Raw genomic sequence first — 19,012 nt, forward strand, 5'->3', positions numbered from 1 at the left:
GAATACACAGAAGAACTGTACAAAAAAGATCTTCACGACCAAGATAATCACGATGGCATGATCACTCACCTGGAGCCAGACATCTTGGAATGTGAAGTCAAGTGGGTCTTAGAGAGCATCACTATGAACAAAGCTAGTGGAGGTGATGGAATTCCAATTGAGCTATTTCAAATCCTGGAAGATGATGCTGTGAAAGTGCTGCATTCAATATGCCAACAAATTTGGAAAACTCAGCAGTGGCCACAGGCCTGGAAAAGATCAGTCTTCATTCCAATCCCAAAGAAAGGGAATGCCAAAGAATGCTCAAACTACTGCACAATTGCACTCATCTCACACGCTAGTAAAGTCATGCTCAAAATTCTCCAAGCCAAGCTTCGGCAATATGTGAACCGTGAAATTCCATATGTTCAAGCAAGTTTTAGAAAAGGCAGAGGCACCAGAGATCAAACTGCTGACATCCGCTGGATCATGGAGAAAGCAAGAGAGTTCCAGAAAAATGTCTATTTCTGCTTCATTGACTATGCCAAAGCCTTTGACTGTGTGGATCACAAGAAACTGGAAAATTCTGAAAGAGATGGGAATACCAGAACACCTGACCTGCCTCTTAAGAAACCTGTATGCAGGTCAGGAAGCAACAGTTAGAACTGGACATGGAACAACAGACTGGTTCCAAATAGGAAAAGGAGTACGTCAAGGCTGTATATTGTCACCCTGCTTACTTATCTTATATGCAGAGTACATCATGAGAAACACTGGCTGGAAGAAGCACAAGCTGGAATCAAGCTTGCTGGGAGAAATATCAATAACCTCTGATATGCAGATGACACTACCCTTATGGCAGAAAGTGAAGAGGAACTCAAAAGCCTCTTGATGAAAGTGAAAGAGAAGAGTGAAAAGGTTGGCTTGAAGCTCAACATTCAGAAAACAAAGATCATGGCATCTGGTCCCATCACTTCATGGGAAATAGATGGGGAAACAATGGAAGCAGTGTCAGACTTTATTTTTTTGGGCTCCAAAATCAATGCAGATGTTCTTTGCAGCCATGAAATTAAAAGACGCTTACTCCTTGGAAGTTATGACCAACCTAGATAGCATATTAAAAAGCAGAGACATTACTTTGCCAACAAAGGTCTGTCTAGTCAAGGCTATGCTTTTTCCCGTGGTCATGTATGGATGTGAGAGTTGGACTGTGAAGAAAGCTGATCACCGAAGAATTGATGCTTTTGAACTGTGGTGCTGGAGAAGACTCTTGAGAGTCCCTTGGACTGCAAGGAGATCCAACCAGTCCATTCTAGAGGAGAGCAATCCTGGGTGTTCACTGGCAGGACTGATGCTGAAGCTGAAACTCCACTACTTTGGCCACCTCATGCGACGAGTTGACTCACTGGAAAAGACTCTGATTACGGGAAGGATTGGGGGCGGGAGGAGATGGGGATGACAATGAGATGGCTGAATGGCATCACTGACTTGATTTCCATGAGTTTGAGTGAACTCCGGGTGTTGGTGATGGACAGGGAGGCCTGGCGTGCTGTGATTCATGGGATCGCAAAGAGTCAGACATGACTGAGCGACTGAACTGAACTGAATGGGGCTGGATGCCATGATCTTAGTTTTTTAGTATTTAGTTTTAAGCCAGCTCTTTCACTCTCCTCCTTCACCCTCATCAAGAGGCTCTTTAGTTCCTCTTTGCTTTCTGCCATTAGAGTGGTATCATATGCATTTCCCCTGAGGTTGTTGATGTTTCTCCTGCCTATCTTGATTCCATCGTGTAACTCATTCAGACTGGTATTTCTCATGTTGTACTTAGTATATAGGTTAAACAAACAGGGTGACAGCAGACAGCCCTGTTGTACCCCTTTCTCAATCTTGAACCAGTCATTTGTTCCATATAGGGTTTTAACTGTTGTTTCTTGACCTACCTACAGATTTCTCAGGAGACAGGTAAGATGGTCTGGTATTCCTATCTTTTTAAAAGCTTTCCACAGTTTACTATGATCCACACAGTCAAAGGCTTTGGCATAGTCGATGAAATAGAGGTAGATGTTTTTATGGAATTCTCCAGGGATGGGGGAGCCTGGTGGGCTGCTGTCTATGGGGTTGCACAAAGTCGGACACGACTGAAGAGACTTAGCAGCAGCAGCAGCAGCTTTTCTCTATGATCCAGCAAATGTTAGGACTTTGATCTCTGGTTTCTCTTCCTTTTCTAAACCCACCTTGGACATCTGGAAGTTCTTGTTTCACATAATGCTGATACCTAGCATGCAAGATTTTAAGCAAAGTCTTACCTCATGGGAGATGAATACAACTGTCTGATAGCTAGCACATTCTTTAGTACTCCCCTTCTTGGGAATTGGGATGAGGATTGACCTTTTCCAGTCCTGTGGCCACTGCTGGGTCTTCCAGATTTGCTGACATATTGAATGCAACACCTAGACTCCATCATCCTTTAGGATTTTGAATAGTTTTACTGGAATTACATAGCATCCATTTGCTTTATTAACAGCAGTGCTTCCTAAGGCCCGCTTGACTTCGTGCTCCAGAATGTCTGTCTCTGGTTGACTGACACACCATCATAGTAATCCAGTTCATTAAGGTCATTTTTTGTACAGTTCTTCGATGTATTCTTTCCATCTCTTCTTGATCTCTCCAGTGTCTACTAGGTGTCTACTGTTTGTGTCCTTTATTGTGCCCATCTTTGGGCAAAATATTCCTTTGATATCTCCAATTTTCCTAAAGAGATCTCTAGTCTCTCCCCTTCTGTTATTTTCCTCTAGTTTTATACACTGTTCATTGAAGAAGGCTTTCTTGTCTGTCGTGCTGTTCTTTGGAGCTCTGCTTTTAGTTGGATGTACCTTTCCCTTTCTTCCTTGCTTTTCGCTTCTCTTCTTTCTTTAGCTATTTGTAAAGCCTCAAACTACCGCACAATTGCACTCATCTCACACGCTAGTAAAGTCATGCTCAAAATTCTCCAAGCCAGGCTTCAGCAGTATGTAAACCGTGAACTCCCAGATGTTCAAGCAGGTTTTAGAAAAGGCAGAGGCACCAGAGATCAAATTGCCAACATCCGCTGGATCATGGAGAAAGCAAGAGAGTTTCAGAAAAACATCTATTTCTGCTTCATTGACTATGCCAAAGCCTTTGACTGTGTGGATCACAATAAACTGTGGAACATTCTGAAAGAGATGGGAATCCCAGACCACCTGACCTGCCTCTTGAGAAACCTGTATGCAGGTCAGGAAGCAATAGTTAGAACCGGTCATGGAACAACAGACTGGTTCCAAATAGGAAAAGGTGTACGTCAAGGTTGTATATTGTCACCTTGCTTATTTAATTTATATGCAGAGTACATCATGAGGAACGCTGGGCTGGAAGAAGCACAAGCTGGAATCAAGATTGCTGGGAGAAATATCAATAACCTCAGATATGCAGATGACACTACCCTTATGGCAGAAAGTGAAGAGGAACTCAAAAGCCTCTTGATGAAAGTGAAGGAGGAGAGTGAAAAGGTTGGCTTGAAGCTCAACATTCAGAAAACAAAGATCATGGCATCTGGTCCCATCACTTCATGGGAAATAGATGGAAAAACAGTGGAAACAGTGTCAGACTTTGTTTTTTTGGGCTCCAAAATCACTGCAGATGCTGACTGCAGCCATGAAATTAAAAGACGCTTGCTCCTTGGAAGGAAAGTTATGACCAACCTTGATAGTATATTAAAAAGCAGAGACATTACTTTGCCGACCAAGGTCCGTCTAGTCAAGGCAATGGTTTTTCCCGTGGTCATGTATGGATGTGAGAGTTGGACTGTGAAGAAAGCTGATCGCCGAAGAATCGATGCTTTTGAACTGTGGTGTTGGAGAAGACTCTTGAGAGTCCCTTATACTGCAAGGAGATCCAACCAGTCCATTCTAAAGGAGATCAATCCTGGATGTTCATTGGAGGGACTGATGCTGAAGCTGAAGCTCCAATACTTTGGCCACCTCATGCGACGAGTTGACTCATTGGAAAGGACTCTGATGCTGGGAAAGGTTGGGGGCGGGAGGAGAAGGGGACGACGGAGAATGAGATGGCTGGATGGCATCACCGACTCTGTGGACATGAGTTTGAGTGTACTCCGGGAGTTGGTGATGGACAGGGAGGCCTGGCGTGCTGTGATTCATGGGGTCGCGGAGAGTCGGACACGACTGAGCGACTGAACTGAACTGAACTGAACTGAAAGCCTCCTCAGATAACCACTTTGCCTTCTTGCTTTTCTTTATCTTTGGGGTGGTTTTGATCACTGTCTCCTGTGCAGTATTACAGACCTCTGTCCATAGTTCTTCAGGCATACTATGCCTTGAATCTATTTGTCACCTCTACTGAAGACTCTTGAGAGTCCCTTGTACCGCAAAGAGATCCAACCAGTCCATTCTAGGGGAGATCGATCCTGGGTGTTCATTGGAGGGACTGATGCTGAAGCTGAGACTACAATACTTTGGCCACCTCATGCGACGAGTTGACTCACTGGAAAAGACTCTCATGCTGGGAAAGGTTGGGGGTGGGAGAAGAAGGGGACGACTGAGAATGAGATGGCTGGATGGCATCACTGACTCTGTGGACATGAGTTTGAGTGAGCTCCGGGAGTTGGTGATGGACAGGGAGGCCTGGCGTGCTGTGATTCATGGGGTCGCGGAGAGTCGGACACGACTGAGCGACTGAACTGAACGGAACTGAACTGCATATTCATAGGGGATTTGATTTAAATCGTACCTGGCTGGCCTAATGGTTTTACCTCCTTTCTTCAGTTTAAGGCTTAATTTTCTATGAGAAGCTGATGATCTGATGAGCCACAGTCAGCTCCAGGTCTTGTTTTTGCTAACCGTAAGCAGCTTCTCTATCTTCGGCTGCAAACAATGTAATCAATTTCATTTCGGTATTGGCCATTTAACTATGTCCATGTCTAAAGTCATCTCTTGTGTTTTTGTAAAACGGTATTTGCTGTGACCGATACATTCTCTTGGCAGAATTCATTTAACCTTTGCCCTGTGTCATTTTGTTCTCTAAGGCCGAACTTGCCTGTTACTCCAGATATCTCTTGACTTCCTACTTTTGCAATCCAATTCCCAATGACGAATAGAACATCTTTTTTTAATTTTTTGGTGTTAGTTTTAGGAAGTCTTCTATGTCTTCATAGAACTGATCAGCTTCTTCAGCATCAGTGGTAGTGGCATAGATTTGAATTATGGAGATGTTGAATGGCTTGCCTTAGAAAAAAACTGAGATCATTCTGTCATTTTTGAGGTTGCACCCAAGTACTGTATTTTGTACTCTTGTTGATTATGAGGGCTACTCCATTCCTTCTACAAGGTTCTTGTCCAGAGTAGTAGATTATAATGATCATCTGAATTAAATTTGCCCATACTGGTCCATTTTAGCTCACTGATTCCTGAGATGTGGATGTTTATTCTTATCATCTCCTGCTTGGCCATGTCTAGTTTACCTTGGTTCATGGACTCTACCATTACAGGTTCCTATGCAATATTGTTATTTGAAGCATTGGACTTTACTTTCATCACAGGACACATCCACAGCTGAGTGTCATTTCTGCTTTGGCCTGATTGTGTCATTCTTTCCGGGACTCTTAGTAGTTCTCTGCTCTTCCCCAGTAGTATATTGGACACCTTCAGACCTGGAGGACTTGCCTTTTGGTGTCATATATTTTTGTTCTTTTATGCAGTTCATGAAGTTCTCATGGCAAATATACTGGGGTGGTTTACCATTCCCTTCTCCAGTAGATCACATTTTGCCAGAACTCTCTGCTATGACCTGTCTTGGGTAGCCCTACATGGCATGGCTCATAGTTTCATTCAGTTACACTAGCACCTTCACCACATTAAGGCAGTGGCCTATGAAGAGGATTTACTTACTTATTTCTTTTTTTTTTTGTAATTAATTAATTTTTTATTGGAGGCAAATTATTTTACAATATTATATTGGTTGGTTTTGCCATACATTGACATGAATTCGCCCTGGGTTTTCATAAGTTCCCCCTCCTGAACCCCCCTCCCACCTCCCTCCTCTCTTTATCCTCCCTCTGGGTCATCCCCGCATGCCAGCCCCGAGCATCCTATAACATGCATTGACCCTGAACTAGTGATTCATTTCACATATGACAACAGACGTGTTTCAATGCCATTCTCCCAAATCATCCCACCCTCACCCTCTCCCACAGAGTCCCAAAGACTGATCTATACATCTGTGTCTCTTTTGCTGTCTCGTATACAGGGTTATCATTTGCATCTTTCTAAATTCCATATATATGCGTTAGTATGCTGTATTGGTGTTTTTCTTTCTGGCTTACTTCACTCTGTATAATACGCTCCAGTTTCATCCACCTCATTAGAACTGATTCAAATGTATTCTTTTTAATGGCTGAATAATACTCCATTGTGTATATGTTCCAAAGCTTTCTTATCCATTCGTCTGCAGATGGACATCTAGGTTGCTTCCATGTCCTGGCTATTATAAACAGTGCTGCAGTGAACATTGGAGTACATGTGTCTCTTTCAATTCTGGTTTCCTCGGTGTGTATGCCCAGGAGTGCAATTGCTGGATCATATGGCAGTTCTATTTCCAGTTTTTTGAGGAATCTCCACACTGTTCTCCATAGTGGCTGTACTAATTTGCATACCCACCAACAGTGTAAGAGGGTTCTTTTCTCTCCACATCCTCTCCAGCATTTATTGCATGTAGACTTTTGGATAGCAGCCATTCTGACTGGTGTGAAATGGTATCTCATTGTGGTTTTGATTTTCATCTCTCTGATTATGAGGGATGTTGAGCATTTTTTCATGTGTTTGTTAGCCATCTGTATGTCTTCTTTGGAGAAATGTCTGTTTAGTTCTTTGGCCCATTTTTCCATTGGGTCATTTATTTTTCTGGAATTGAGCTGCAGGAGTTGCTTGCATATTTTGGAGATTAATCCTTTATCAGTTGCTTCATTTGCTATTATTTTCTCCCATTCTGAAGGCTGTCTTTTCACCTTGTTTATAGTTTCCTTTGCTGTGCAGAAGCTTTTGATTTTAATTAGGTCCCATTTGTTTATTTTTGCTTTTATTTCCAATATTCTGGGAGGTGGGTCATGGAGGATCCTGCTGTGATTTATGTTGGAGAGTGTTTTGCCTACGTTCTCCTCTAGGAGTTTTATAGTTTCTGGTCTTACATTTAGCTCTCTAATCCATTTTGAGTTTATTTTGGTGTATGGTGTTAGGAAGTGTTCTAGTTTCATTCTTTTACAAGTGGCTGACCACTTTTCCCAGCACGACTTGGTAAAGAGATTGTCTTTTCTCCATTTGATATTCTTGCCTCCTTTGTCAAAGATGAGGTGTCCATAGGTGCGTGGATTTATCTCTGGGCTTTCTATATTGTTCCATTGATCTATATTTCTGTCTTTATGCCAGTACCATACTGTCTTGATGATTGTGGCTTTGTAGTAGAGCCTGAAGTCCGGAAGGTTAATTCCCCCAGTTCCATTTTTCTTCCTCAAGATTGCTTTGGCTATTCGATATATTTTAATTCCATATAAATTGTGAGATTATTTGTTCTAGTTTTTGAAAAATATCATTGGTAGCTTGATAGGCATTGCATTGAATGTATAAATTACTTTGGGTAGTATACTCATTTTTACAATATTTATTGTTCCAATCCATGAGCATGGTATATTTCTCCATCTATTAGTGTCCTCTTTGATTGCTTTCAGTAGTGTTTTATAGTTTTCTATGTACAAGTCTTTTGTTTCCTTAGGTAGATATATTCCTAAGTATTTAATTCTTTTCGTTGCAACAGTGAATGGAATAGTTTCCTTAATTTCTCTTTCTATTTTCTCATTATTAGTGTATAGGAATGCAAGGGATTTCTGTGTGTTGATTTTATATCCTGCTGCAACGTTACTGTAATCATTGATTAGCTCTAGTAGTTTTCTGGTAGAGTCTCTAGGGTTTTCTGTGTAGAGGATCATGTCATCAGCGAACAGTGAAAGTTTTACTTCTTCTTTTCCAATTTGTATTCCTTTCATGTCTTTTTCTGCTCTGATTGCTGTAGCCAAAACTTCCAGAACTATGTTGAATAGTAGTGGTGAGAGTGGGCACCCTTGTCTTGTTCCTGACTTTAGGGGAAATGCTTTCAGTTTTTCACCATTGAGGATAATGTTTGCTGTGGGTTTGTCATATATAGCTTTTATTATGTTGAGGTATGTGCCTTCTATTCCCACTTTCTGGAGGATTTTTATCATAAATGGATGTTGAATTTTGTCAAAGGCTTTCTCTGCATCTATTGAGATAATCATATGATTTTTATTTTTCAGTTTGTTAATGTGGTGTATTACGTTGATTGAATTGCGGATATTGAAGAATCCTTGCATTCCTGGGATAAAGCCCACTTGGTCATGATGTATGATCTTCTTAATATTTTGTTGGATTCTGATTGCTAGAATTTTGTTAAGGATTTTTGCATCTATGTTCATCAGTGATATTGGCCTGTAGTTTTCTTTTTTTGTGGGGTCTTTACCAGGTTTTGGGCTTAGGGTGATGGTGGCCTCATAGAATGAGTTTGGAAGTTTCCCTTCCTCAGCAATTTTCTGGAAGAGTTTGAGTAGTATAGGTGTTAGCTCTTCTCTAAATTTTTGGTAGAATTCGGCTGTGAAGCCGTCTGGACCTGGGCTTTTGTTTGCTGGAAGATTCCTGATTACAGCCTCTAGTTCCGTGCTTGTGATGGGTCTGTTCAGATTTTCTATTTCTTCCTGGTTCAGTTTTGGAAAGTTGTACTTTTCTAGGAATTTGTCCATTTCTTCCAGGTTATTCATTTTATTGCCATATAATTGCTGATAGTATTCTCTAATAATCCTTTGTATTTCTTTGTTGTCAGTTGTGATCTCTCCATTTTCATTTCTAATTTTATTGATTTGGTTCTTCTCCCTTTGTTTCTTGATAAGTCTGGCTAGCGGTTTGTCAATTTTATTTACCTTCTCAAAGAACCAGCTTTTGGCTTTGTTGATTTTTGCTATGGTCTCTTTTGTTTCTTTTGCATTTATCTCTGCCCTAATTTTTACTATTTCTTTCCTTCTACTGACCCTGGGGTTCTTCATTTCTTCCTTTTCTAGTTGCTTTAGATGTAGAGTTAGGTTATTTAGTTGACTTTTTTCTTGTTTCTTGAGGTGTGCCTGTATTGCTATGAACTTCCCCCTTAGCACTGCTTTTACAGTGTCCCAGAGGTTTTGGGTTGTGGTGTTTTCATTTTCATTCATTTCTATGCATATTTTGATTTCTCTTTTGATTTCTTCTATGATTTGTTCATTATTCAGCAGCGTGTTGTTCAGCCTCCATATGTTGGCATTTTTAATAGTTTTTCTCTTGTGATTGAGATCCAATCTTACTGCATTGTGGTCAGAAAAGATGCATGGAATAATTTCAACTTTTTTGAATTTACCAAGGCTAGATTTATGGCCCAGGATGTGATCTATCCTGGAAAAGGTTCCGTGTGCGCTTGAGAAAAAGGTGAAATTCATTGTTTTGGGGTGAAATGTCCTATAGATATCTATTAGGTCTAACTGGTCTATTGTATCATTTAAAGTTTGTGTTTCCTTGTTAATTTTCTGTTTAGTTGATCTATCCATAGATGTAAGTGGGGTATTAAAATCTCCCACTATTATTGCATTATTGTTAATTTCCCCTTTCATACTTGTTTGTAATTGTCTTACATATTGCGGTGCTCCTATGTTGGGTGCATAAATATTTATAATTGTTATATCTTCATCTTGGATTGATCCTTTGATCATTATGTAGTTTCCTTCTTTGTCTCTTTTCACAGCCTTTGTTTTAAAGTCTATTTTATCTGATATGAGTATTGCTACTCCTGCTTTCTTTTGGTCTCTATTTGCATGGAATATCTTTTTCCAGCCCTTCACTTTCAGTCTGTGTGTGTCCCTCGTTTTGAGGTGGGTCTCTTGCAGACAACATATATGGGGTTCTTGTTTTTGTATCCATTCAGCCAGCCTTTGTCTTTTGGTTGGGGCATTCAACCCATTTACGTTTAAGGTAATTATTGATAAGTACGATCCCGTAGCCAGTTTCTTTATTGCCTTGGGTTCGAGTTTATACACCCTTTCTGTGTTTCCTGTCTAGAAAAGATCCTTTAGCATTTGTCGGAGAGCTGGTTTGGTAATGCTGAATTCTCTCAGCTTTTGCTTGTCTGTAAAGCTTTTGATTTCTCCTTCATATTTGAATGAGATCCTTGCTGGGTACAGTAGTCTGGGCTGTAGGTTATTTTCTTTCATCACTTTAAGTATGTCTTGCCATTCCCTCCTGGCCTGAAGAGTTTCTGTTGAAAGATCAGCTGTTATCCTTATGGGAATCCCCTTGTGTGTTATTTGCTGTTTTTCCCTTGCTGCTTTTAATATTTGTTCTTTGTGTTTGATCTTTGTTAATTTGATTAATATGTGTCTTGGAGTATTTCGCCTTGGGTTTATCCTGTTGGGGACTCTCTGGGTTTCTTGGACTTGGGTGATTATTTCTTTCCCTATTTTAGGGAAGTTTTCAACTATTATCTCCTCAAGTATTCTTCCATGGTCTTTCTTTTTGTCTTCTTCTTCTGGGATTCCTATGATTCGAATGTTGGGGCGTTTAACATTGTCCCAGATGTCTCTAATATTGTTCTCATTTCTTTTAATTTGTTTTTCTTTTTTCCTCTCTGTTTCATTTATTTCTACAATTCTATCTTCTAACTCGCTTATCCTGTCTTCTGCCTCTGTTATTCTACTGTTTGTTCCTTCCAGAGTGTTTCTGATCTCATCTATTGCATTATTCATTGTATATTGACTCTTTTTTATTTCCTCTAAGTCCTTATTAAACCTTTCTTCCATCTTCTCAATCTTTTTCTCCAGGTTATTTATCTGTAACTCCATTTTGCTTTCAAGATTTTGAATCATTTTCACCATCAAAATTCAAAATTCTTTACCAGGTAGATTCCCTATATCTTCCTCTTTTGTTTGTGTTGATGGGCATTTATCTTGTTCCTTTACTTGCTGGGTATTTCTCTGCCTCTTCATCTTGCTTATAATGCTTTGCTTGGGGTGGCCTTTCCCTCTTCTGGCCGTTTGTGGAGTTCTCTTTATTATGTAGTTTCCTCGCTGTGTGTGGGGTTGGACAGGTGACTTGTCAAGGTTCCCTGATTACGGAAGCTTGTGTCGGTGTTCTGGTGGGTGGAGCTGGATTTGTTCTCTCTGGAGTGTAATGAAGTGTCCAGTAATGAGTTATGAGATGTCAGTGGGTTTGGAGTGACTTTGGGCAGCCTTTATATTGAAGCTCAGGCCTAGTTTCCTGTGTTACTGGAGAATTTGCGTGGTATGTCTTGCTCTGGAACTTGTTGACCCTTGGGTGGTGCTTGGTTTTAGTGTAGGTATGGAGACGTATGATGAGCTCCTATCGATTAATGTTCCCTGAAGTCAGGAGTTCTCTGGTGTTCTCAGGATTCGGGCTTAAGCCTCTTGCCTCTGGTTTTTGGTCTTATTCTTGGAGTAGCCTCTAGACGTCTCTATCTGTCATTTCCAAGGTGGTTCCCTCTGTATTAGCTTCTATTTGCTGGTCTCTTCAGTGTCTAATTTCTGCCCTGATACTAGGGGGTGGGTGGACAGTTTTTAAGGCTCAGTTGTTCAGTCCTGTTCTGGGAAGGGAGGAACGCTGCAGACAAATATCTCTGGCGTCTGTGGGGAGTGCTTGCAGCGACTCGGCCACACTGGGTTTGCCCCCGCTCACAGCGCGTGTGCTGTCCCAGTCTACACTGCACAGGCTCTAGGTTGCTCTGCCGGGAACTGTCCGAGGCCGGCGCCGGGTTGTATGCACTTCCCAGGTCTGAGCGGCTCAAGTTCAGGTTCTCAGGTACTCGACAAAGGCGCAGACTTGGTTGGGCCTGCGTTTTGTGCCTTCCCTGGTCTGAGCAGTTCAGGGGACCAGGTGTTTGGCGAGCACTGTCTCTGTGATTTATCGCCTCCCCAGTCCCCGCCACTCAGTTTTCTGGGTGTAAAACCGGCGCACCTTCTCAGGGGGATATCGACCGGCCCGAGCCCAAGAAGTCCTGAATAGCAACAAGCCTGTCTGCAGTTTGTATCAGATGCCTTTCTGGGGCCGCGGTTGCCAGCTCCGGCTCTGGCTGTGCTCCCTGACTGTCTCGGCGGGGGGTGGGGGATGGGCCGATCGCAGCCGGCTCGCTCTGCTCAGTCCTTTATTCTGTGAGCAGGGCTTGCTGAATCTTAGGTTAGAACTTTCCGCCTTTTCGTGGGGAAGCTATCCCACTGTCTGCTTTGCTCTCCCCAGTTCTCTCAAATTGTTCTCACGGCATTCAAGCCCAGTCCTCTCTCTAAGCAGTTCAGCCGGCTCCTCCCTGCCCAGCCCCCGCTTGCTAATGGCGTATGCAGGCGTCTGCGCTGCTTCTCGGCTGGGAGTTACCGTTTGGCGGGTAGCCTGTGGGTTTTAAAAAAATCTTAAAAAAAAAAGAGGGTTATGTGGCCCTCTGATCTTCCAAGGCTCGCCACAGATTCACCAGTGAGAGTGTTTCCTGGTGTTTGGAAACTTCTCTCTTTTTAAAGCCTCCTTTCCCGGGACGGAGCTCCGTCCTTACTTCTTTTGTCTTGCTTTTTATCTTTTATGTTTTTTCCTACCTCCTTTCGAAGTCAATGGGCTGCTTTTCTGGGTGCCTGACGTCCTCTGCCAGCATTCAGAAGTTGTTTTGTGGACTTTACTCGCGTTCAAATGTTCTTTTGATGAATTTGTGGAGGAGAGAGTGGTCTCGCCGTCCTATTCCTCCGCCTTCTTGTTCCGTCTCTACTTACTTATTTCTAACTAATTCTTTCTTTAGATTCTAAGTCCATGCTTTAGATTGGCTTAGTAATTTATGAATTATTATTAATTTTTCTTTTGTTGGTGCTGTTCAGAAAGTCCTTGTTGCTACTGGAAGCACACAGTGGATAGCACAGGGAACTATACTCAATATTTTGTATTAATCTGTTACAAAATATTGGAAAAGAATCTTCAAAAGAATGAATATATTTGCATGTATAACTGAATCACTTTACTATACATTTGAAATTAATATAACATTGTTAATAAACTATGATCCCAATATAAATAAAAATTACATTTAAAAAGCTTTCTAGGTACATATTCCAAGATAAGCTGATTTTTTTCAAAATAATGTCTATATTCTGTTGGTACTCATTTTTCCCAGTTTATTTTTCAAATTTAATACTTCTTCATTTTATCATAATGTATGAATACCTTTGTTTGTAGTTTTAATTTAAATTTGACTTTTAAAGACATGCATAGACATTGAGCATTAATTTCATAAGGTATTTTCATCCCCTATACAAATTTTTGTTCCTAGACACAATCCCAACATATTTGAATAACATGTTTGATAACTTGTTTGCTGTTCACTGCAGTTAGGTGGATGGATAGATGAATGAATGGATAGGTAGATGAATAAATAAAGGGAAAGAGAGAGAGAATGATTTTTGATCAAAGTAAAGTTTACTTCTCTTAATTTTATAACCAGAAGACTCAAATGTGCACTCAAACTTTTTTTTCTTCTGTTTATCTTTTAGACTGTTTGACATATATAAATATATATATATATATTTTTTTGCAACTTTACCTTCTCAACAACAGAAAAGCCATTGATATATTTTAATGGTTCCATAGTGTCTTCTACTATGACCAGAGCATGCTGCAGTTAATAATCTCTGTTCATGAATATTTATTGTTATTACCATCAAGCAGTATTGGGAATTTTTTCTTCAGAACTTACTGCTAAAAGTTCCGTGGTCAAATTCTTAACCATTTCCCAAACACTTGTGCATGTTTCCCCAATTCTCATTTGTGTTTCTAATGCCTCTTATGAACTTCTGTATTAAAGTATCTCTCACTTCAGTTCAGTTACATATTTATGTACAATTCTAGTGGTGAATTCTTTGTCAGCAACTGCATTTCTTTTTTTTTTTTATTTTTTTTATTATTATTTTTTTTTTAGCAACTGCATTTCTAAAATACTGTAGACTACTAGGGAATGTATGTTGAGATCAAATATAAATGAATAAATAAATTCCTCATTACCAAGTTATCTTTGTTTAATTGTCAGATAAAATGCGTTATTCATTTCCTCCTAGATGATGCTATCAATATTATCTACTGTTTTATTATTTTTATTTTTACATTTATGCGTGCCCTCCTTCAATTTCCTATGATTTGTGGATTCATTCAGAACCAGTTAGGCCAGATGCCAGACAAAGTAGGCTGAGTTAGACAGGATTGTCTGCCCACAAAGTCATAAGAGTGTTAGATGAGACAGTCACACAGCTATGTATGTATAACTTTTTGCATATTGTATTAAGGAAATCCAGAACACTGTAGTAATATATAGAGATGAGACCTAATTTAATACATTACATAGTTACCATATCCTGCAGAATCTTGCATGTTAAAATTTTTGGTCTTTCTCTTTATATTAATAGCATTGAGACCTAGTTAAAGTTTTCACAATAGGGTGACATACTCTGATTTTCATTTTGAAAAATAACTCTAGCTGTAATATATATAATGAAAAGGATAAGAGTGAAGGAAAGGATGAAGGATGATGCTGCATCAGTAAAATAAAAATGATATGATAGCTGGATCACAAATAATGCAGATGGAAATGGAGAGTTCATACATTTGGGATAAAACTGGCAATACAATCTAGGATTAAATATTAGTCTATAAAGGAAAGTGAATTGGCAAAGATTAGCACCAGGTTTTGCGATTTGGCTTCAACTTCTGAACAAAAGAGTGCAAACACTGGTTGTATGGAAAAGATAATGAACCCAGATTTATAGATGAGTTTTGGGTTCCTTTCAGACATTCAGGTTTGTAAATGCTTAACAAGCCAGTTCAAAGAAGGCACTGGCAACCCACCACAGTACTCTTGCCTGGAAAATCCCATGGACAGAGGCGCCTGGTAGGTTGCAGTCCATGCGGTCACTAAGAGCCGTACTCGACTGAACGACTTCACTTTAATTTTTCACTTTCATGCATTGGAGAAGGAAAAGGCAACCCACTCCAGAGTTCTTGCCTGGAGAATCCCAGGGAAGGGGGAACCTGGTGGGCTACCATCTATGGGATCGCAAGAGTCAGACACGACTGATGCGACTTAGCAGCAGCAACAAGCCAGTTAAATGTGCTGGTCTGGAATTTAGCAGGCTGTCATACACTTGAGAGATGTTGAAGACTAGAAAACTCCAACTTCAAGAAGTAACAAAAATCTAAGTAATGAAAAATGGTTAATGGAACATAATTTGGTATGTGGGCAAAGTGAGTTACATAATTTTAAAACTATATTATTTTCCTAAAACCACAGGTAAACAATTATCAAATAAATCCACATAAAAGCATACAGAGAAAGTTTAAATGCTGTTTTAAGTGTCTGAATTTTTGACAAAGATAATTCATATTTATAACTTTGAAGTTCATTGTTATTTGATTACTTTTCAAAACAAGTTTTAACCCATATTATATAGTCCCTTTCTTATTACTTTGCATTCTGTGAATATAACTATTTTTGAATACAAAATCGTTTTAATTCATTTAAAACTGAGAGAATTATATGACAGAACTTGATTTAGAAATTTGTGGATGATTCCATTTCTATGTTAACTTTTATTTGAGAACTAAATCCATATAAGGTCAGTCTCTTTTTACTTCTGTCGAGTAGCATTTCAAAGATACATTTCTTAAGGCAGAGCTTTGATGCCTACTCAGAACCAGCTGGGCTGGATGAAACACAAGCTGGAATCAAGATTGCCAGGAGAAATAACAATTATCTCAGATATGCAGATGACACCACCCTTATGGCAAAAAGTGAAGAAGAACTAAAGAGACTCTTGATGAAAGTGAAAGAGGAGGGTGAAAAAGTTGGCTTAAAACTCAACATTCAGAAAACTAAGATCATGGCATCCGGTCCCTTCACTTCATGGCAAATAGATGGGAAGCGACTCTTGAGAGTTCCTTGGACTGCAAGGAGATCCAACGAGTCCATTCTAAAGGAAATCAATCCTGAGTGTTCATTGGAAGGACTGATGCTAAAGCTGAAACTCCAATACTTTGGCCACCTCATGCGACGAGTTGACTCACTGGAAAAGACTCTGATGCTGGGAGGGATTGGGGGCAGGAGGAGAAGGGGACGACAGAGGATGAGATGGTTGGATGGCATCACCGACTCGATGGACATGTGTTTGAATAAACTCTGGGAGTTGGTGATGGACAGGGAGGCCTGGAGTGCTACAGTCCTTTGGGTCACAAAGTGTCGGACGTGACTGAGTGACTGAGCTGAACCAGCAGAAAGGAATTTTATTCAGAAGTCTGAAGTACCCTTTCACTCGTGTTATTTCTAACTGCTCTTTCATGCTAGCATACCCCTGCAGGAAGCATCAATACACTCTTACTTGTCCAGTTGATAATAATGCAAAAATTTAAATGATAAAAAATGCAAAATAGATAGATATCTAAAATGTCAAAAAATAGACTAACATTTTGCATTGTACAGTTGTACAGTTTTCCACACACATACAGCTTCCATTCAAATTGTTGATCAAGCTACATTAATTTGTTCTAATTTAATCTCAGTGCTCCATATGATGTCTATTTAATATTTGATATCAGAAGGAGGTAATTTTTTCATTTAAGGTTTTATTCACTTATATTTCAAGTTCATTTTAAAGTTAGTTGTATTTCATTTGTAGGAATAATTTTTTCCCATCTTGATAGGTGATTCCATTTTAAATTTCAAATAAAAAATACAATTAACCAGAGTAATAGGATTTGTATTTAAAAACATACCCCTTTAGATAAGAAAGCTTTGTGCTTTTTTCTTAAATTAGATATATGGGGTCTCCAAGAGAAGAGACATCAGCTAACATCTTAATGTTCTGGTATACAAGTTGTAGATTTCCTCAAAGTTTCAGTCATTTGAATTTAAAAATACACACAGTGAGATTTATAACAGAAAATCTAGAGCTGAATATGTTCAGAATAATAGGCAATAATAATAAAAATGAGAGTGCATTCTTGGAATAAAAGGGATAAAGAGTCAATCATTTTTGTTTTAAGTCTCTTTGGCTGTCAAAAAATGACAGAGAACTCACTTTTCTTGAAGAGGACTGTGAACATGAAGGGTTAGAATTATGAGAAAATGAAAGTCATGAAAGGCAAGAAAGGCAAGAGCAGGCACTGAGCAAAGCTTTACTGATTTGCATTCTACTTAGAGTGTTCAGAGCTCATTCTACTTAGAATTATTCACTGCTATCTTTTCAGTCTCCTTCCTTTTCTCTCTAAGTTCTTCTCAATACCTGTCCATCTCCTCTTTTAATGCCTGACAATGCACCCTCACTAGATGTTTTAAACTGACCCCTGTTGTGTTTGTGACAGAAAATATAGACACAGATGATTTGGACATCCTAAGAAGAAAATAAGCTCTAACACTTCACAGTATTCGTGAAAATAGCCAGAATTCAGTTCATAATAGATTCATTCATTTCTTTAATTAATATTGTAACCATTTACATGCCAGGCTCCATTCTAGATTCATGGGATATATTGATGAGTCAAACAGCAATGTACATAATGGGCTTTAAATTGTAGTATGACATAGAAAGTAATGTTTAAGATATTTCCTGGATATATAATAGGCAAATATCATAATAATCCCTATAGTGACTAATATAGCTTGTCTTTAATAGGCAAACTTGAGTAGCAGCATATTCAGATACCATTGTGAGGTCTTCAATGTCAGGTGACCGCTATCACAGAAAAGGGGAAAATATACACATTTGCAGGCATATGTAGTGAATACGTGGATGTTGCCTCAAAATCCATGCAGAAGTTACCAGATAACATCCAGTCATGATTGTTTGAAATAGTATTTTCAACCATTTTATAAATCCCTGCTTTCAATTCATTTGGGCTTTAAAAAAAATTAAGGCTGTCATCTCTTTTCATAGTCTAAAACAGAGTGTTTTGTATGAGAATATTGAGGACAGATTGCTTGGTTTAGGGGGTGGGAGGAAGAATATTTGGTTGTATATATTCTTAGGTTGTTCTTGAGGCTTGTGAAAAGCAACAGGAAGGAGAGAGGAAATCATGGGGACAAAAATCTTAGCAAATATTTACAGTGTCAGTAAAATACAGCATGGGGCTCTGTGCTTTTGTTACGTTGTGGAGAAAAATGTTTAAGAAGGCATAAATTTATGTGAACTGCTGAGTTTTTCTAACAATTTTTATTTCTTTTACCTTACAAGTGTAAACAAAATAAATTAAATATTATGCTTGTTATTACTGTAGCATTGGCAGGGATGGGTCTTATGAACATTATTACATCTCAAGTTCTGGTGTTTGGTCGGTGGAAGAAAATTAGTCAAGTTCAACTCTTAAGATTCTGCAAGCCAAAGAAGAATTACTTTCCCATCACATCATCCTTCTTAGTTATAAATGCACTGAAGCAACCTCATTTCTCTGGTGATGATAAGAAAATTAACTCAAACAATAAATGCTTTACTGAATGCCCATCAAGTGGCTGATTTACTTGATAGTATGAGGGCTGAAATTCAGCAGACAGTAGACAGTAGACAGTTGAGTAAGGTATTATTCTAGAGGGTGTTGGTACTCCACCGAGATCCCCATCCTCCATTTAATGCCAGTGCTGGCTGCTAATGCTCATAGATGCTCCCCTTCCCTGGATAACTGCTTCTGCCAACAGAAGCCACATTTTTGCTGGTAGGTTACGCACTCACCCACCTGCTTGAAGGCAGTCTTCATCCAATGAACGGATGGTATAAGGGTATCTTTGCTTCAGAAGGGCAAAACTCTGCAGTACAATTGGTATTTTGGGAGTCCCTTCCTTCTTCATAGTTCAAACTAAGGCTAGTTTTGATTTGAATTAATATCCTTTGTGGACCCCTAAC

This window comes from Moschus berezovskii, chromosome 19, assembly GCF_049115385.1.
Source record: "Moschus berezovskii isolate FMDL1 chromosome 19, NW_MosBer_1.0, whole genome shotgun sequence".
In the NCBI taxonomy this organism is placed as follows: Eukaryota; Metazoa; Chordata; class Mammalia; order Artiodactyla; family Moschidae; genus Moschus; species Moschus berezovskii.